Consider the following 21,322-nt stretch of genomic DNA (forward strand, 5'->3'; position numbering starts at 1 on the left):
GGCGTGTCGAGGAAACAAAACCCCCAATATTAAATATAGGCACTGATTTTTATATAGTTCTGGATTGAAGAAATGGCCAAGTGCTAGAAAACAAAACAGAACCCTGGAATAGTGAATGGGCTGTCAAATTATGGTATGTCTACCTGTCCACTACGGTGCCAAAGGGCCAGGTGATTCAGACACACAGCAACCTGGTGACTCCCACAGGCGAGAAGTCACTATCAGACACACAGCAACCTGGTGACTCCCACAGGCGAGAAGTCACTCTCAGCAGCTCACATGACATGCGATTCATTTATATGACAGCCTCAGACAGAATTTCAGGACAGACAGCAGGTCAGCGGTCACTGGGTGCTGGAGGGTGTGGTTATAAAGAGGTGCTTGTTCTGGGGGAACAAAGCGTTTCTGTATTTTGATCGTGACGGTGGTTATGTGCGTCTGTACACGTCTTAAAATTTCCAGAACTGTACCACAAATAAAAGCCGATTTTACTGTTTATTAATTACTAAGTTATATATAAAGGGGTTATCCATCTTCCATCTTCCATGCTTCCTTCTGAGGGGGCTATGTCATTGTGACGCAGCAGTCAGTGACTTTTCTAAGCTTCTGTAAGTTGATATGCGACTTGTTTTGCAAGCATGTAATCATTATGGCATATATTGTTTTGCCACTTTGTTTTTCTATATTGTGGGCATATTTCCAAATTAACAAATATAGTTTACCTACAGTAAAAAATTTAAAAATGAAGATTCTAAACATAACTTTTTAATTAATGAAAATAAAAAATATGTTAATTGTAGAGTTGATCACTGGTACTAGAAATATGGGTTAATTTTTCCCTTCATACTTGTCCAAACTTTTAAAAACTTTCATCACCAGTAAGTGTTACCTCCTTGTGACACTGAAGAAGAAGAATCAGGCCTGTGGAGAATCTTGCCCATCAAACTCATAGCAGTGCTTTCTTCAAAAAGGAAACCACAGGCCCCAACTGGAATCCTTTACGCTAAGCCCCACCAAGACTTACTACGCAACTAAGTGCATTTTCAGCCTCTTCCAAAACCGGAGTTTTAAACCTCTCCACCTGGGATTTCCTGTCAGTGCTGTGAGGTACCCTGAAGACCCCCAGTTTCCCCCTAGAGGAAGGTGACTTTGCCTGAAATAATCTTCTTTCCTTTTGCTAAGAACTTTGTCCCTTTCCCTTTCTGACCATAAAACTCTCCCACTCCACACCACGCCTCAGCACTTCCCCCCATCGTCCGACACATGAAAAAGAATCGCTGGTCAAGTGAATTATATTAGTACATTTATTTGGCTGACAGTGTTTTTTAGAAGTTTATAAAGATGTTGAGCGATCCTAGGCTCAATCACTTAGTGTAATCAATAGCTTTAAGTTATGTGTCTGGCAAAGCTGCAAAACTGAAAAGTGCGTGGGGAGAGGCGGCCCTCAGGCGGAGGGACACGAGTCACATTCCTGTCACCGACGCCTCAAGAAGAGGCGCTCACCGTGTGGGCGACGCCAATGCTGAGGCTCAGGACGGAGACACGTAATTTGTGTCCACTGCGTAAGAGGCTGCAGCTACACAGCAGCTAAAGACCAGAGAAGCCCCGACGCCCCTGGAAGCGAGTTCCCTGGAGGACAGGTCCAGCCCCGGACTCTCCATTTGCTGAGTGAACGATTGCAGTCCCAGGAGACGGGGAAGTCAACCCCGCCCAGCGACAAGTGCTAGCGGCGAGGGTCTCAATTCTCACGAAGGCGAGAAGGAAATTTGAACCCTGTCCAAAAGCCAGCAAATGCTTCGTATCAAGTCTGGACCATCAGACGGTAGGGGAATGTGTGGGTTCCCCTCCTCCTGTCACAAGAAGCTACGAGAAGTTTCCACTGGCTTGGTGGGGGGGGGGGTGTGTGCAGCTGACTAGTTTCCTTGGAGAATTAACCGGGAAGTTTTCTTAGAAGTAAATGTGGGTGTTTTGTGACTCTCCTTTCTATGAACCAGTGATAAGCCCACTGAACTACCCCCAGTCCAGAAGAGACCAGTCATAGTGACGGAAGACTTCAAAGCCTCAGTCATTCCTTCACAGGTGCCTTGGAGAAGACCGGCATCGCTCTATGGGAAACATGGTCCACTGGCCTGTAAGCATGCAAATTAATTCACCACTTTCATCTTACCTTTCAAGATCTGTCCTTATGGCAGAAACATAGACATTTAAATGAAAACAGCCTGAGAAATACTACTCCCAAGGCTTGCGGGAAGGACATGTGTGACCAGCAAGCCTCCTTCTCCCTCAGGGGTCAGCTGCCACAGTTCACAGACCAAACTGGGCCAATGGCCTGGTTTTGGGAGTTCTAGGAATTGTTTCTGCATTTTTAAACAGTTGGGAGAAAAATCAAAATTAGAAAACTCACAGAAGATACTATGTCATGATGTGTGAACATTATATGAAATTTAGATATCTGTATCCATGAGGGAACTTGGCCACAGCCACGTCTTCGCAGTACAATGGCAGATGAGCGGTTATGATGGGGATTATGTGGTAAAACCCCTACCTGGCCCTCTGGAGAGTTTGTGGAGCCGGTTTAGTGACTGTCGCCCAGTGTGCTATGTAAGTATTTCAATGGTTTAAACCAGTTCAGGGGATGCTGGGACCGTTTCTAACCGTAAGACCTCTCAGGGCCTTCGCCGCAGATCTCACTGGATTCTTGCCAGACTCTCCTGACCTCTGTGGCCGGGCGTCTCCCAGACGAGAGGCTCCTCAGGGGCAGCCGACAGAGGTCTTGATAAGTGGGCGCTCGTGTCCACTGGCCAGGGGAGTTTGCCCAGTGTACCTTACGGGCATGTGAATTTTACCCTCTTAGCCTTCCCTCTTTGCTTTGGCTGCTAGGAAACTCAGAAAGAAAGAAAGAGAGAGAGAGAGAGAGAGAGAGAGAGAGAGAGAGAAATAGTGATTTGGCACCAGCCTCTAAAGTGCCTCTAGAGGATCTTATCTGTAATTTAAATTTTGTGAACTAACCTTTATCTGGGTCATGCCTGATTTTCCTGCTCATTTCGTTTGCCCCACATCCTGCATTTTTTAAAATTTGCCTCATCATATGTATATTGGCAAGCTATCTTAAGTCATTTTTTAAAAACAGGCCACTGGGCTGACAACATTTCAGACTCAAGTGTTGAAGGGCCCCGGATGAGAGGCGCTAGGTGGGGCGAGGAGAACTGCCGGCAGAGGGCCCCTGGAGGCCGGCCAGTCCTGGCTCGGCAGCGTGGGCTCCCCGCTTGCTCTCCCACGGCGGGAGACGGGGAGAAGCGAGGGAGCCTGACACACCCCGGGCCTCCTCCCGTGCTGCCAGCCGGTGGCCGAACCTGTTGTCACCACCACAGTTAGGTCAGCCACGATGTGGTGCGAGAGGGCACCGTCTGCTGAGGCCACGGCAGCTGGCGTGGCCCTCGGGAGCGCCGACCCGCGGTGGCGCACCATGCAGCTCTTACTCCCTCTAACACCTTGGCTTTTACTGGCTCCTTTCTGGAAGGCTCTGGCCTCACAACCTGCAGGGAGCAGCCTGGGCTGCTGGCACTGGACTGTTTAGAGGTCAACAGCAGTTAGGAAGAAGCTAACCCCAACCCATGGGAGATAAAGTGCCCGGCAAGGGGTGGGGGGAGGGCGGGCCCCAGCTCAGGCTACTGACTGAAGGACTGGCAACTTTTTAAAGCAGCAGAACACGGCTAAGGTTGTTTAGCTCAAAACCAGTGGTGTGGGAAAAGAACACACGAGGAGTAAATAAAAGCCTTCTGTCAGGCTGGCCAGGAATCCCAGGAGATAACAAAAGCTCAGAGAGAATCTCTGCTCCCCCGGCCCGTGTCCTCCTCTTCCTCGGGGCAACCACAGCTCTGCCTCCTGGAAGCTGGAAGCAGCCCTCCAGTCTCCACAGCAACTCGCCGCCGTGTCACCATCCGCCTCACTGGAGGGCCACCGCGAGAAATGGCTCTCACAGGTCACGGCTGCTGCCAGATGAGTCACCTTCGTCACGTGTCTGATCAAAGCTGCCATCAACTCCTGAGTGAAACAGGGATTCAGCTCACACTGGGTAACCGTGGCCACGCATCCCCGGCACGTTCTCAGCCCCACCGTTCTCGGCGCCCTCGGGTCTCTGAAACGCTGCTCGTACTGCGCTGGACATTTACCCCAGCTGGCCAGTGCGTGGGCACTTCCTCGCTTTGAAGGCCTGGCCACGGTGCCGTCTCTGCCTCAGGGAGCCGGCCTGGCTCACTGGCACCTTCCATCCAACTCTGCCACTGTGTCGTGGAACTCACGACTTCCTGGCATCCACCCCTGTGGTCACACCACAGTGTTTTTATTTCTGAGGTGTCCCTTTCTGCCTTCGTCCTATCTTCTTTCCTCATACAACCGCAGCTCAGGGGCCCTCTCCAGATGAGAGGAATTCACAGAGGCCTGTCTGGGCACCACGTGAGGCAGCGCCGTGCAAGCACGTGGCTCTGCTGTGGAGGGTCTGGGCCAGGGACGGGAAAGGAATGGCAAAAAGGAACGGGGAAAGCTAAGAACTAACCTTACGTGGATGAAGAAGAAAGCTTTCCTCAAACACTTTTTCAGATTAGATGGTTTCAGTGTTTCTATAAACCCAGAGAACCTTTGTCAGTGGTGGCAGGAAAGGCCTGCACAGCGGGAGTGCTCATCTGGGTCAGGGGCTCAAGGAGCGCTGTGTGGCCGGCGGGGGAGCGGCAGTCAGTCCTCTGAGCGTCCAGCTCACGGTGACTTTCCTCAGGCCTGGGGTCGGCCCTGTTATTTTTTCTGATGGCAGCTGTGGACATGTTAATAGCCTTTGCCTCAGTTCTACTGAGATGAGCAGATGCTACTAAGTCCGGCACAAACTGCAGATTTTTTAGAACAGAAAAAGAGGAACAGCTGTTTGAGGCAGAAGGAGACCAAGGCCCATCTGTGCACCCGCCCTGGTAGTGAAGCGACACACGAAGCCAGTTCTGGGCAGCTCTGGTCACCTGGCTGGGTGGAGTCTGCAGAAGCTCCACCGGAGTTTTTAGCAAAATTTAGACCGAGCGAAACATCTGTCAGGCTACTTTCTGAAGGACAATGATAAGAGGAGATGGAATCAGAAACAACTGCTACAGTCACTCTCTCCAGGACCCGCTCCTTGTTCTTTTATACTTTGTAATACTTCTTTATTTAAAACTCTTTATATTAAAAAGAAAAAAAAAAGCACCCTGGAGCCATAGCCACTGCCAGAGACTACAGCACAGAAGCCACATTTTAAATGCAGAGAATGTGCTAGAATTAAGTTTCTGCCCCTCAATTTTCATTTTGAAAAATGCTAAAATGTCGGGAAAGTTAAGAGAACTGCAAATGAGCACACCCCCCGCCCACCACACCTGCCTCTCTCCTCCCTTCACACAAAGAAAAGCACTTTGCTTTTTCTTCAAGTCTGAGCTATTTAACATCACACTGCAGAATCTTTTAAGAAAGGCATTCTTCTAAGAATCACAAAGGTGTCGCACAATGTTAACTCAGACACCAAGATGGCTAGTAGTGAGTCCCACACACACCCAATCTCCAGGTATCGAAGTCTTCCAGAGTTACAGTCTTCAACTGTCCTCTGAAAATCTCTTCTGCTTCTCCTGATTTAGAGCCTAATCATGGTTACTTGGCATTCTTGCTGACGCTTCTGCAGTCTGTTTAATGGGCGACTGTGTCCATCCTTTTTTTTTTTTACTTTAAATATAACATCGTTGCTGTGTTGCAGACGCCAGTTGTCTCGTAGAATGTCTTTTGTTCTGGATTTATCAGCTTGAGGAAGAAAGGAAGGGACAGAAATAAAGCAAATATACAGAATAATCTTCCCTGAATTCCCTGTCAACGGGAAGTTGGGTTCTCGGTCTTAGTGAGAGGCGGGGGGACACCCTGGCCCCCTTCCCGGGTGGCAGGGGCCGGAGATGCACCTCCTGAGGCACCCACTGTCAGGCTGCCAGCTTTGACTTGCGAAGGTGCCAACAAAGTGAGCTATTTGAAGTGTCCCCGTCCTTTCCAGGGCACCCCTGTGGAGCAGGAGTTGGCGGTGCGTGAAGACGTTGCTCTTCCAGGCCTTTCGCCGCTAACCAGCTCCCACCGGTGACTTTTGCCTGAATCAACCATAACTTTGCACGGCCAGCCCCGGGCTCCCTCCACACTTACAAGCAGGCTTCTTCCACAAGAGCTTTCCCTGCTCTGACTCCAACTTTTCTTTTTAATTTGGTGTATCAGAATTCATCACATTACTCTTCGTCCTGATCCTCAAATGGCCCCTCATCCAGTTCTGAGAGCTCTCTCTCCTCGCAGCCTCTGCATGCTCCTGGTATTCTCTGGCGCGACACATGACTCAGAGTTACCTGGTACACTTCCTGCCCAGACGAGCCATCGCCCGCTCCTCTTAGGGGCCCCAATGAATGGTGTTTAGGAAGCAAGTCCAGGGCGAGACTGCTCTGCTCATGACGAGGCGCGCCACTGCTTCCAGGACCTTCCATGAGCAGTTAGAAAGCAGAGGGAAGAGCGCATGGGACTATGGTGGCGGCACATGGCTGAAGTGGTGGCGGGAAGTCCACGGGGTTACAACCGAGATAAAAAAGCACACACTGCACAATAAAAATAATAAGAATAAAGTACTTCTAATAAAAAAAGAAAGAAAGCAGTGGGTTGAATCTTCTGAAACTGCTGGTAAAAACTGGCGATTCTGTGTGACTCAACCTAACAAGCTGTTTAAAACCCTGAGTTCTCATGGTTCTTCCAACCTATGCAGCTCCTCTTCCATCCCCTCCCACTAAGAACCCTGGTGGCCAAAGACGTCAGCAATCAAGAACGTTTCAGAAACACAATCCCAAGATCACCAGCAACAAAGAACCCGTGAGGCTAAGATTTCTTTGGCATGTCAGCCTCACAACATCCTCAGTAAAAGTAAATGAGTGTTCAAATGCACAGTTCTCAAAAACGACTTAATGGGTTATTTTTTCTGTGTGTGGTGATGTTTACACACTGGATAAATACTGGGTTTGTTTGTTTTTGCTTGATGTCAATTTTAGTTCTTTTAAGATTTAATTTTACTGTAAAATATTGAGCACATTAGAACAGCAAGGAAGGTGGTCAGAAGTCTCACTTTTATCTCTGCCTTCTAGTCTGCTTCTACCCACCTATGAAGAACCATTTTCGTCATCTTTTTTTGTTAATCTTTTGTTTCTTTTTGATTTTCTCCCTTACTTTCACTTCTCATACATACAGTTGAATACCATCCATTTTCCGTCCCAGCATGCACTTTCACTTAACAATAAACCCTGATATAATTATATCAGTTCAGAAATCATAGAGTGACAGTCAAGTCTTATTCCTAAAATGCTTCCAAACCGAATCAATAAGAGAGACCAACCCAGGCCTTGGTATGTGAAACAGGAGGGCGAAGGGTTCATTGCCCCATGAGGCAGGCTTTAGAGCGTGCTAACTAGTCGGCAGGAAATTCACATGTCCAACTGAAACCTGATTCTAAGAAACTTCGTAATTCAGCCTTTTACAGCCTCAAAGAGCAGTCCCTTCCTCCACACTTCACACGCGCACTCCTTCCATCACGACTTTCTCCAAGAAACAGGCCCGGCCCTTTGTTTTTGTCCTAGATGGTTTAGAGCCAGGTCACAGCTCTTCTCAGAGATATCCACTCGCTTGGCATCACGAACACATGGAAGTTGGAAGAAGCAGTGAAACATCATACACGGAAGGTATCAGAGGTCCAGAGAGAGGGCGTCCGAAGCCCTTCATTCTATAATCTTGGGGTATCTAAAGGTCTAGGTGTTTGGGGCGCATTTGAGAATGAAGACTCTGCCCTCGGCTGTCTTATGGGGGAGGAGAGAAAACCAACAATTTTGTAGCTAAGTGCTGGTGATGAGGAAGTGAACTCCTGGCTTTTGTATATGGGGAGACGAAGACGTGTCCCAAAGAAGAGGGAGGGCCACGGTTTCCAGAAGGGCTACGGGCACGATCCACAAGCGTGGCCCTGCTATGCCCATGCCTGCAGGTGTTTGCACTGCGGGCTCGGGTGCCGAGGGCCCCACAAGCGAGGCCGAGTCCCGGGGCACAGTGTCTTCCTGCTGGGGGCTCTCTTGAAACACCTGTCGTTTACCTCTGGTAGTAGTTATCCTATAATCTAGATTTAAAATATCAGATTAAGGTTACTTTAAGAGAGAGCATGAGAACACTGGTTGATGCAAATAAAATTTTAAAATTGGATAAAAATGAAGTAGCAAAAAACCTTCTAGGAAATGTTTCCACAGAGGGATCAAATAGCTAAGATCCTAAAAATAGAAAGTCAAGAACTTAGGCATAAAAAATGCTATCCAATCTACAAAATCTTCAGAGTAAACATATTAAAGACCCAGGATATAGGAAATTGTACATGAAAGACAATTTTTTCCCTCCAGTCCCTAGAAATGGCCCCTTGAGAGCAAACAATCATAATACTGGTATTATGGTTACTCATCTTGGGAATGGGGAAACTGAGGCTCAGAGAGATTAAGCAACTGGCCTAGGGTCTCAGAGCTGCAAACTATGATTTAATGGGACAGGAACTCAAATGAGAATGTCTATAAAGAACTTAATGAGACCAAAAAGCTTTATTCCAATGGAAGCTGACCTTGAGGTTGCCCTTAGCCGCACACTTTATCTCAGGATTTATATATCCCAGATGCATTCTAGCAAAAACAATAATTACCCAAAATTCTCTGAGAAAGTTTCCTTATGGCAAGGTTTGCCACTGACTTCCCTTCTAGACACCAAATCCAAATCTGACTGCTTACTCTCAACCTTACAATCTGCAGAGTTCTGTTACCAAGTTCATTCAAGTGGAGATTCCTTAGAATGTCAGAGAAAGTCAAGTCCCAAGCACTTTCTTTTGGAAAGAGTATATACAACTAGAAAAAAGTAGGCAAAGAAGGAACACAAAGATCTATGTTCTCCTAGACATACCGCAGATTTGATTTGCCGTCTCCAGAAGAGACATAACTTATATATAGAAGTGAAACAAATGATAGTCAAATTTTAACTATCCACAACAGGGTAAAGACCAGTATTTAATGGATTTAAATTCTAGGGGATGGAATTAGGAATAGTCACAAAGTGAAGGAATTAACTGTGTCTAGACATCTCTCCTAGATTCTATTTGAGGAGCAGTATTTTTTTCCTCACCCTTTGAATTCTCGAGCTAGGAATTCAGAACCTGCTGCTGAAAGGATCATCATCCTTAATTCTCAATCCATTTATCAGCCTAAAATGCAAATGCAAGTGGTGAATACATTTCAACAGCCCTGAAGCCGCCAGAGCTTCTCAGGGAACATGCTGAGCTAACTAGGGAGGGTTAAGCCACCCCTATTTTTCAGGTCTGCAAACAGTTGTTCTGATATGAGAAGAACCGTGACAATGGTGCCAGCACTCTTCTATAAAAGCTGGACACGTGTTTTGCACAACTGTATGATTGTTATGGCAACCATAAAAATGGAACTATCATTCTTCAAATTACACACTACCCATACCGGGTTACCTACATAGCTTGTTCTCCTACATCACCCAGAATTTCTTTTCAGAAAGTGCTCGGTCTGTCCTACAGAGGTTTGGGAGCAAGATAAAGTGGTCTCTTTCAAAGGGGGATCCCACAACAATGAATCTTTCAAAGGCCTAGCTCTGCAAGAATTCTAGGGGCTTCCCTGTCAAGTCTTTTCATCCTCCGGTCACTGGGGAGGCCTCAAAATATTCCCCCTGGGAGGCAGCGGACTGCCTGGAAAATGTATTTTCCAAACAATCCTTTTTTTTTTTATTAAGGATGATTAAAGCACCATGAATGGATCTTAAAAGGCCTTGCATAGTTCTGTAAAACACTGAACGTTTACTAAAGTCTGCTTAATGGGATGAGAGCCTTGTTTAAGAGACGCACACAAGCACTTTAATTAAATTTACTGCTGAAAATAATAGCAATGTGAATCCATCAAACAATAATGCTAAAATCAGTTCAGCTCTATTATTTCAGGATGATCAGGGGGTTCTATTATCATTGTGGCCAACATAAGCAGAACTTAGCAACTTTTAACAGAAAAAAAATACGCAGTCTCGCTTCTCATTAAAGGAGAAAGCCAGGTCTGGTCTTTTGTGTCTCTGAAATATTCATTTGGGTCAAACAGAGCTAATTCTACAACTGTTCATGTATCTGGTTTGTTTCTGCTTTTTCAGCAGGCTGGTAGTGACTTTTCTGGCTGATTTTAATATTAAATATTTAGATTTTGAGATGAAAACATGTTCATGATTATGATTTCATCTGGAGAGCTTCCGAGTAAGGCACTGAAATTCACCTAGTTTTCCTTTCTCAAAAAACCCCCCACAAAAAAAAACCCCAGAAACACAAGGTCTCCCAGTACAGGACCTGCTTCCCGGCTGCACTAAGCAGCAACACCCCTTCGGGAGAGGAGACCCCACTGACCCCACCACAGATTGCACCTCCTCCTGCACTTCAGGGCTCCAGTCCCCCACACCTCAGACTCAGCCCAACCCACCGTGTCCTCTCCAGGCCGGGGATGGGCCTGAGCATGCCCTACTCTCCTCTTCCACTGACACAGCTCTCTGGGCCGACTCCACCTCCCCGGCCAATCTGCTGCCTTCCCGGTCCTTTGGCGTTTGGCCGTCAGGATGGTGGCCCGGAGGCGCGGCAGGTTATCCACACTCCCCATCAGAAGCGTCACTGGCCGGCTCACCTGACGCAGCAGGCCCAGCCTGGGTTCCGTGTCCTCATGACCTGCCGTCCAGCGGCCTCTCCACTCTTACTGAGCACCCTTCCCCTTCATGAAGACGGCGCCTCCGTCCTACCCGACACCCGGAATCAGTGGTTTGTGGGGACATGCCGGCTGTCCTCTAGACTTTACTCTCTTTCAATAGAAGGGCCGTTTCTTTTAATTATCTGTCAGTTCCAACAATTTCTACTTCACAGTCTTACAAGTAGTAGGATAATAAATATTTACTGAGCTGTCTCTTTCCATGGGCCACCGAATGGAAGGCCGCCGCTCAGGCTGTGGGGCCCACCTGTACCGGGAGTCCCCGGGAGACTGGTGCCCACGTGGGGGGCTGCGTCGGAGGCCCCGGCCCTGCCTGGGAACCCTAGAAAAGTCTTTGGAGTTTGAAGAGGCTGGGACTCACGGACACATGAAAAGGGCGTCAAAAACCAAAACAGGTGTGGAGACACTATTTGAGGGCAGAAGGTTGCCTGAAATTGTGCTTTACAAGAGACTTCAACGTGGGTGGTGAGGCAGGTGCTGCGCGCTCCTCTGAAAGCAAGAAGGGGCCACGGTCTCCCCAGCATGACGCATGCAGCTGTGGAAGTGCACGGCTGTCACCACACCCGGCCCTACACTAACGCTCACGAGAAGACGGCAGCCACGCCCGTTAACGTGGGGAGAAAGACTCAAGAGCAGAGTCCGGTCTGTGACAGAGTGAGTGGTAATTCAAGACAAGTTTGTCTCTCAAGTTTGGCCTCTCCCCTGTGACTTCAGGCTCATTTTGCAGCTTTAAGCTCCTGGGATAGAAACACAAGTGGCGCCATGTCTGAAGGTAGGAGGGGCCACAGCTGAAGCAACCACTGCCCCCCCCCCCCCCCCGCCAGCTCGGAACCGGATAGGGACAACCTGATCGGTGCGCAGACTGGAACTGGGACAGAAAAAGGACGAAGGGAGGAAAAGAGGGATGGTGAATGGGGATAGAGGAGACAGGAGAGGGAGAAATCGGGCTTCCCCTGTGGGGTTGTGGGAGTTGCAGGGTGCGGCCATAACACTGAGGAAGAAGCCAAAGAGGCCAGGAGAGGCAGAGATGGAGAGACAAGTTTTTGTTTCCTGCCTCAGTCCCTGGTTCCCTGCCCTTGGATTCTGGAGACAGCACAGGATCCTGAAAACAATTTCCCTTTCTGCTCAAGCAGAGATCCAGTGGTTTCTGTTATTTGGGACCAAAAACATCTTAATTAATGCAACAGCTGTGGGAAGTTTCCTAGAGTGGCTCTTTCAGGTTTTCTCCACCGCTTCTTGTTAACAAGCCACCACAGGAGGTTGCAGCCCGAGCTTCACACTGCCCCAGCCTGGGGGCGCGGTGAGTGCCCACAGGTGGGGAGGCCGAGGGCTTGAGGGCTCGCCACATCAACCTCAGGTTTCCATTTCAAAACCAGTCAACTTTAAAAGTGACTGCTCAGAAGGAGCATGCCACTCCAGCCACCTGGACAGGGATGGAAAAGATCAGGCGCAGTGAGGTGAGCCAGAAAGAAAAAAGAATACCGGATGGTCTCACTTCCAGGAGGACTGCAGGGACCCACATCAGGGCTCAGGGGTAACTGTAATTCTAATGAAGTAAAAGTCAAAATCAACAGGCAGCTATGATCCAGAGACATTCTTCAGGGGTGGGGGGAGAAAAGGGTTTAAAACGGTGGGAAGAGCACAGGGACTTGGTGCCCCGGAGGTGGGAGCTCCCGGAGGCCAAACATGAGTGGATAAAGCACCCAGCGTTTGAAAATGAAGAATGATGTAAAAAATAGACAAATTTATTCTTTAAAGTGATGGCTTCTGTCATGCAGGTCATGCACACGCAATGCGGCAACAGCGCCTGACCTGCAGGGATCTGAAACAGCAAGACTCCACCTTCCGCTGCCTCAAAGGGGCTGGGGAAGGGGTTTGATGGCTACGTTGACTTTTGGAAAGCTTATCCGGGCTACATTTGAGAAGATGGAGACACATGAGCATGGTGGGAAAGAGCCTTCTGGACTGCACGCCTGCAGGCCAGCCCCTCACAGCCAGGGGACGCTGGTGACACCGTTTCTCCAGCAACAGCGTCTTCGTCTGCAAAACAGGACTAATATTTCCAGGTTGTCTGAATATTGAGTGAGGTCCTTACGTACATCTAAAACGATTAAATGGGAGATACTTACGGAAAGCAGTGACGTTTTTGCTTTATGTATACTGGCACATTTAACAACAAAACTAAGTGAAAACCGGAAACGCTCACACGTTATTTTCCTCTATCCCGAATATTTGGGGCCGAACATTAACAGAGGTGCTTTATTACAAGGACCTGATCTTTGTCTTGGGGTCCTGGTGCAGCTCAAACCCCAAGGCAGAGGACAGGAGAGGGGGCCTCGGAGAGTGCTGGGAGCCCGCCACTGTCTCCCAGTCAAGATGATGCTGGTGACTTAATATTTGCAAAATAACTCGATTTCAAGAAGAAACGATTAACTACAACTACAGAGGAGGGTAAGTGAACACATGCTGACAGTGATGTCAGGCTTGTGGGAACGCGCCTACCTGAGGAACTCGGAAGACGTGTGTGCGGCCACAGGAGAGCTGATGAAACAATCATGCTTCTCCCGTATGCGAACACTCGCTCCCCGAAGTCTGAGGCACAAAGATCACAGGGCAGCTTGACGCTCGTGCACTGAGATAAACAGGGTGGAACACACCACACAGCCGGCAGCACCTTCTGCAAGTGACCGACACACACTCACAGGACGTCTCAGCTGCCGGAGGACGCTTGGCCCTCTTGAAGCACTGCTTCAAGAGGCACTGCTTTCTGCGTCAGTTCGTCCATGCGTGAACTTCCCGAGGAAATCCGCTTGCTGACTTTATAATTACACTTCGCCTTCTTTGGAAGTTGTATTCTCCAGCCTGATCACCTACCTGACTTACCGCTCCTGGCTCTACACTGAGTTGGCTGTTTCTAAAACTCAAAGCCACACTCGGATGAAGATTTGCCATTGTTGAAAATGCGCTTCGGCTCTGAAGGCAATTTCCGAAGAGGAGTCCAGACATGTGTCCATCCACCCCTGGCCCCCCGCCGGCTGCCCACAGGCACAAATCCTCAGAAGCACCTTTGGGATCCTACTTCCGTCAGGCTGCCTCTCACCTCTTCTGTCCAGCAAGGCTCCTGTCAGAGACGCCTATACTTAGCCACACGTCTCACCCCATCACCCCCAGCTCTGCAGGTGGCTTTGGTGCCCAGCTGTCCTGGGACAAAAGGAGGCACTTGGGCAGTTCAGTGACTGCCACTGGCCTGTCCCGGCTGTCCCGCAGCGTGGGGCACAGGCCAGCTCACCTGCCTTGGACGCCATCACCAACTTGGCTCTTCAGGCTGTCCTGAGCGCGTCCTGCGCTGGACTTCAGGTTCACTAGGTCTCGTCACGCACCTCGGTGGCTTCCACCACTGTCTCACGCGCCTCGACAGCTGTCTGCGGCCCACACATCCCTCCTGAGAAGGCCTGTTTTGTGCTGTCTCCAGCTATCACAGTACCCAGTTTTTCATCCCTTCCCTTAGCCACACACTGTGTCCTCCCCTCCTTTCCAGAGAAAGGAGACAGAAGAAAGATTTTCAGAGATCTCCAGATTTTCCCGATATTCCCCTTGGCCTAAGTTTACTGACAATTCAAGGGCCACACAGGCGTAACCTCTCAAGGGAATTGCTCAGAGGCTCTAACCGTGTTCACCGCTTTTTCTTCATTTTTTTTAAAAAGTAGCAAGATAAAAGCTTATGAAATCCTATTCTTCCTTCAAGGCCAATTTAAAGATTACCTGGCTTTCAAGTTGCTTCATGGAAAAACGACTTACTTTCTCACCTGTGTTTATCTTGGGGCTCCGCCCTTTTAATTGCAACCTCTTATTTCGGAGTAATTGTTAATTAGCACACGGTGGATGAAAAATAACAGAGGTGCTCTTTAGCCTTCACTCAGTCTCCGGAGGTAACATTACAGTGTATTACCAAAACCGGATGCTGACGAGGCGGCCAGGCACCAGCCCTGGGTTTCCTGCTCCTGGCCTTGGAAGGGTCTACACAATTCTGTCACAACAGTAGGGTCACCGACGCAGCGCCTCGACCGCGACCCCGAGCACTGCCATCCACTCAGGGCTCCTCAAGGAGGCTCTCGTCACAATCAGACCTGCTCCCCGCATCCTCCCTCTCTCCATCCCCGACAACTGCCTATCCATTTGTAAAACGCATCTTGTCTAAAATGCTAAACAGGCAGCATCATGGAACCAGAGCTTTTCAGACCGATTTTTTTCTTAGTGTAACTTTCTTGAGATTCACACAAGTATCAGCTGTATCAATGTCATGGCTTTTCACTGCTGAACAGCATTCCGTGACGTGGAGGTACCCCCTTGTGTTTAACCGTTCACCTGCGGAAGGGCTGCGGGGTTGTTCAGGGTTTGGGACTATTATAAACAGTGATACTTTGTGAGCAGGCTGCAATTCTCCTTTCTCAGAGATAAAGGCCCAGGAATGCAACTCCCAACTTGCATGGTGGATGTATTTAATTTTTTAAAAGAAACTGCCAATGTGTTTCCAAAGTGCTGGTGTCATTTTACGTTTCCCACAGCTGTGGGAAGGAATGACCTGCTTTCTCCAGATATCAGCATCTCGTATGGACCCAACATCCTACCGGCTCTTTTTCTTCATATTATTTTAGCCATTCTGATAGATATGTACTGATAGCTCGTTGCCTTTTTGCCAACTGGATGGCTCATTGGGTTTTCAGGGCTCTTTGTATACTGCAGTCAGTCGTCCTTTGCTGTGACCTGCACATACTTTCTCCCACATCACTTGTCTTGTCACCCGCCTGGTAAACAGGGTCTTTGTTAGGCAAAAAGCTTTAAATCTGAATGAGATCCAGTTTCCCAGTCTTCCTTTCTATGAACTGTGCTTTCTGTTTTGTCTAGAACTTTTTACATAGTCTTACTTCACAAAGATTTTGTGAATCTTTTGTGAATTATTTGATTTGTAAGTTTTTCATTCTGTTGACATGGTAGAATATATAAACTGATTTTTTTAATAATATGTTTATTTTAACATCATTTTGTGCCTGTTTCCATCTCAGTTGTAATCCCCGTGGGCTTCCCATCACCAAATCACCCTTGTGCCATCACCATAGTCCAGTGTACTTCCCTCCCCCCACTGTTTTTGATCCCATTCCCCACTCCACACCCATAAATTGTCTCTGGTATATAGCTGTTTTATTATTATTATTATTATTACTACTACTACTACTACTACTACTACTATTATTATTATTATTATCACCATCATCATCATCATCATCATCATCATCTCACCTGGTCCATTATACTCCTGCTATGAGTGAAACCATTCAGTATTTTTCCTTTTCTTTCCGACTTATCTCACTAAGCATGATCTTTTCTAGCTCCATCCATGTTGCTGAAAAAGGCACGTGTTTTTTTTTTTTGGTTGCTGAGTAATATTCCATTGTGTCTATGTACCACATCTTTTTAATCCAGTCATCTACTTTTGGGCATTTGGGCTGTTTCCATGTTTTTCCAATTGTAAATAAAGCAGCAATAAACATGGGGGTGCAGGTATCTTTTTCAATCAGTGTTTTTGTGTCATTGGGTAGATACCTAGGAGTGGGATTGCTGGGTCCTATGGAAGCTCCATTTTTAGCAGTGTGAGGAACCTCCAAACAGTTTTCCATAGTGGTTGTACCAGTTTGCACTCCCACCAGCAGTGCAGGACAGTTCCTTTTTCTCCACATCCTCGCCAACATGTGTTGTTGCTAGTTGTTTGAAGACGTGCCATTCTCACCGGGGTGAGGTGGTATCTCATTGTGGTTTTAATTTGCATCTCCCTTATTACAAGTGATGTTGAACATTTTTTCATATGCTTGTTGGCCACCTGCATTTCCTCCTTGGAGAAGTGTCTTTTTAGCTCTTCTGCCCATGTTTTGATGGGGTTGTTTACTTTATTTTCACTGAGTTTCATCAGTTCTTTGTTTATCTTTGTGATCAATCCTTTATCACTAGTTTTGTGTGAGGAAATATTTTCCCAATCAGTGGGATGTCTGTTTGTCTTTTGTAACGTCTCTTTTGCTGTACAAACACTCTTTAACTTGCTGTAGTCCCATCTATTTATCCTTGCCTTCACTATTGTTGACATGCACTGATTTTAATAACTTTTTTAAAGATTTATTTATTTACTTATTCATACTGAACTGGGGTACAGGCCAGAGGTACAGGATGTGTGTGTGTGAGAGGATTCACCAGAGACAGTGGGGTGCAGAACACGCCGACAGACAAAGAACACTGCTGAGGGGAGCAGCGGGAAGGTCAGGAGAGGTCTGTGGCACCATGTAGGTCACCTCCCTAGCTGGGAATCGAACTCATGCTGAAGTGGCTTTAGCTTCGTAGTGTTGTGCTTTAAACCGCTGCACAACCAGAGAAGGCCCGATTTTAATAAGTTTATTGAGACAAAAGTCAGCCTTTTAGAGTGTACAGTTCGGGGGTTGGTATGTGCAGAGTTGTATAGTCACTGCTACTACCTAATTATATGCAACTTTATCCCCAAATAAGAAACTCAATCCCCGTTAGTAGTCACCCCAGGTTTCCCCCTCCCTATTGGCCCAGCAGCCATGAACTGACTTTCTTATCATACAGGTGGTCTTCGAGATCTGGCTTCTTTGCCTAAGAATATTTTCAAGGTTTTTCCATGTTGTAGCATATGTCAAGACTTCATTCTTTTTTATGGTCAAATAAGATGTGAATGCATAGGTAGAACACACACCGTTCACCCTTTCATCATATTACACATATGGTTTATTTCCATTTTTTGGCCATTATAGATAATGCTGCTATGAATATCTGTGTACAAGTTTTTGTGTGGATATGTTTGGTTTTAATTCTCTAGGAGTAGAATTGTTAGATCATACACTCTACGCCTAACCTTGAAAGGAATCATTAAACTTTGTTCAAAGTGTCTACACCAACTGTATAGAGGGTTTCAGTTTCAGTGCACCCTCAATACAATACAATATTTTTCATTACATCTGGGTGTGCAGGGTCAGCACACGGTGGTCTGCATTTTTATAATAACCTGTGACCTTGAACATTTTTTCATGTGCTTATTGCTTATTTGTATATTTTCAAATTCTTTGTCCATTTTTAAATTGTGTTCTTTGTTTCTATTGTTAAGTTTTAAGGGTACTTTACCTATACTAGATGTGTTTCTTGTTAGAGACACAATTTGCAATCCTCCCCCCCATACCCCCCCCCATTCTCTTAAGTTAGTTTGTCACTTTCTTGATGACTTTTTTTTTTTTTTTAAGATTTTATTTATTTATTCGTACAGAGCTGGGGTACAGGCCAGAGTTGCAGAGGGTGAGAGGATTCACCAGAGACAGAGCGGGGTGCAGAACAGGCAGATCAACGCAGTACACTGCTGAGTGGAGCAGTGGGCGGGTCAGGAGAGGTCTGCGGGGCCATGTGGTCACCTCCGGGGCAGGCAGGGATCAAACTCATGCGGAAGTGGCTTTAGCTTCTTAGTGCTGTGCTTTAACCCGCTGCGCCACCAGGGCAGGCCCTCTTGATGACTTCTTTTTGAAGCACAGAAGTTTTTAATTTTGATAAATCCGATTTATCTACTTTTTCTGTGGCCATTTGTCTTTGCCTCATCAAGGTCACAAAGATTGGCTCGCTGCAGTTTTATTTTTCCCTAAGAGATTTCTATAATTTTAGTTCTTACATTCAATCTGTGATGCATTTTAAATTAATTTCTGTAATGGCATATTGATTGATTTGTCAATGTTGAATGAGTTTTGCACACCTGGTATAAATAATACTAGGTCATGGTTTATAATTATTTTTATACATTGCTGGATTCAATTTGCTAATATTTTGTTGAGAACTTTGGCATGTGAGTTCATGAGGGATGTTTTTATACACTCTTGGTCTAATTTTGATTTCATAAAATCAATTGATAAGTGTTCCCTCCACTTTTATTTTCTACAAATGATTGTAAATTCAATATTAATTATTCTTAAAGGTTTTTGAAAATTTGCCAGTAAAAACACCTACACCTGGAGAATTGAATTTAGAGAGATTTTAAATGACAAATTTGCTATTTTTAATAGTTATAGGCCTATCTGGATTGTTTATTACAACTTGATTGAATTTTGATAGTTTATAGTGTTTGATAAAATTTGTGCATGTCTGTTAAGTAGCTAAATTGATAATCTATTAATTTTCCCTTGTGGTGTTCTATTCATTCCTACTGTGATCTGTCAGTCTTGCTAAAGGGTTGTCAGTTTTACTGATTTATTTTTTTTAAAGGACAAGCATTTATTGCCTTGATTGTACTAACTTATCTTCCTTTTTAATTTTATTGATTTCTGCTCTTTATTATTTCCTTCCTTCTGCTTCTCCAGGCTTACTCTGCTCTTTCTTCTAGGTTTTTGAGGTAAGAACTTAGATCCCTGATTTGAGGTTTTTCTTGTTTTAAGTAAGCATTTTAAGCTGTACACTTCCTCTCAGCACTGCTTTAGACACACTCATGTATTTTAATATGCTGTGTTTTCATTTTCATTCAGTTCTAAGTATTGTTAAAAATTTCCTTTGAGACCTCCCCTTTGACAAACAAACGACTTAAACGTGTTTTTGATTTCCAAAAGCCTAGAGATTTTCCTGCTGTCCTTCTGCTGTGGCCGAGTTGGTTTCTCTCTGGTTTGAGGACAGACTCTATTCTTTGCCATTTCTTTTACAGATGTTGAGGTTTCTTGTAGGACTCAAATTATTGTCTATCTTGGCGAATGGCCTATTTTATCAAAAATAATGTATATTCTGTTGCTGTGGGCAGAGTTTCTCTCTCACGCACATACACCCCACCTGAATCAGATCCTATTTGTTAACAGAATTGTCCAGATTTCTGTATCAAAGCTGATAGTCTCAATGAAAATGTTTAAGTACACGAGTATAATTATGGATCTATTTCTTTCAGCCTTATCAGTTTTGCCGAAGCTCTGTGGTTCAATTCATACACATGTGGTTTGATTCATTTAAAATCACTGTTTAACTTCTTGGTAAAACATCCTTTTACTATTATATAATGTCCCTCTTTGTCTCTAGCAATTTCCTTTGCCCTGAAAGTCTACTTTACCTGATAAGAGCCACTCTTGCTTTAAAAAAAATTAGTATATGCATGGAAATGTTTCATGCTTTTGCTTTAAATCTATGACATTACATTTGAAAGGTCACTGTGTTCAAAACAAGTTTGTTGTAAATATCTAATCACTGGATCATGCTTTTTACCCACCCTGCCAATCTTTACCTTTTTAGTCAGTATATTCAAGTCGTTTACATTAAGTGATATTTCCTCTCTTATTACTCTGTTTTTTTTTCTTCTTAGTTCTTATGGGTTAAATGCACATTTTGTGGATTTCATCTTGTTTTATAAAGGTTTTAATATACCACTTTCTATATATCTTTCTATTATAGTATCTGGTTACTCCAGATACTATAATACCCACATCTACTGGCATCAGTGTTTTACCCCTTTGAGTGAGGTATAGAAACCTTCATTCAATTAGGTCTCTCACTTTCAGTTTTCAAGGATAACTTCTTAAACATTTTCTTCAATAAATATACTGACAATATAAAAAAGTATACACACACACACACACACACGAATGATAAAGTATCTTTTGATATACATAAAAACCCCTTTCAACCACATTTGAGTTTATGTTAATGAGATGACTTTTGAAGAGCATCTAAGAATGGGGGCTGGTTACCAGGGGAACCAACCAGGTGAAGTAAAACTTCCAGCTCCCCTCTCCAGGGAAGGGCTGGAGAGTAAGTTCAAGCTTCAATGGTCACTGATTCAATCAATCATGTCTGTGTAATGAAGCCTATAAAAATCCAGAAGGCCAAGTTCCAGAGGGTGAACAGACTGCTGGACTGTGAGGTGCGAGGCAAGCCCAGAGAGGGCACGGAAGCGCCACACCCCTGCCCAGGCACCTTACCCGTGCGTCTCTCATCTGGATATTCCTGACTTAGATCCTTTTATAATGAACTGCTGGGAGGCACAGTAAATAAACTGCTTTTGAGTTCTGTGAATCAATCTAACAAATAAATCAAACCCAAGGAAAGGATCTGGGAACCTCTAGAGGTTGTCAACAGCACAGGTAATAACCCCAACTTAACAAAATGACATCTGACGTGAAGGAGGTGGCAGTTTGTAGGACTTAGTCTTTCATACATGGCACCTGACACAATCTTCAGGTTAATGGTCAGACTTGTGTGAAACCACAGGACACGGAGCCAGGGTTGCAGAATTGCTTTATGTGCGGAAAGCCCACACATCTGACATAAGAAGTGGAAGAGGCTTATAGTGGAAGATTGCTGGCTAGAGGAACTATGGGAGTGTGTTTTTCTTTACCAGGGTTTGCTAAGTTCATTGCATCTGGAGGCTTCTCTCTTGGGCCAACTACAGGAAGTTGTCCACT

The 21,322-nt window shown here is 45.8% G+C and overlaps 1 protein-coding gene across 2 annotated transcripts in view; it reads right to left on the reverse strand.

Moving 5' to 3' along the window:
- The window catches only part of DIS3L2 (DIS3 like 3'-5' exoribonuclease 2), a 254,468-nt gene that overhangs the window by 98,952 nt on the left and 134,194 nt on the right, over positions 1-21,322 (reverse strand). The gene's annotated exons all lie outside the window — the stretch shown is intronic.

Source organism: Condylura cristata, unplaced genomic scaffold, assembly GCF_000260355.1.
Source record: "Condylura cristata isolate star-nosed mole 26May11 unplaced genomic scaffold, ConCri1.0 scaffold00002, whole genome shotgun sequence".
NCBI lineage: Eukaryota > Metazoa > Chordata > Mammalia > Eulipotyphla > Talpidae > Condylura > Condylura cristata.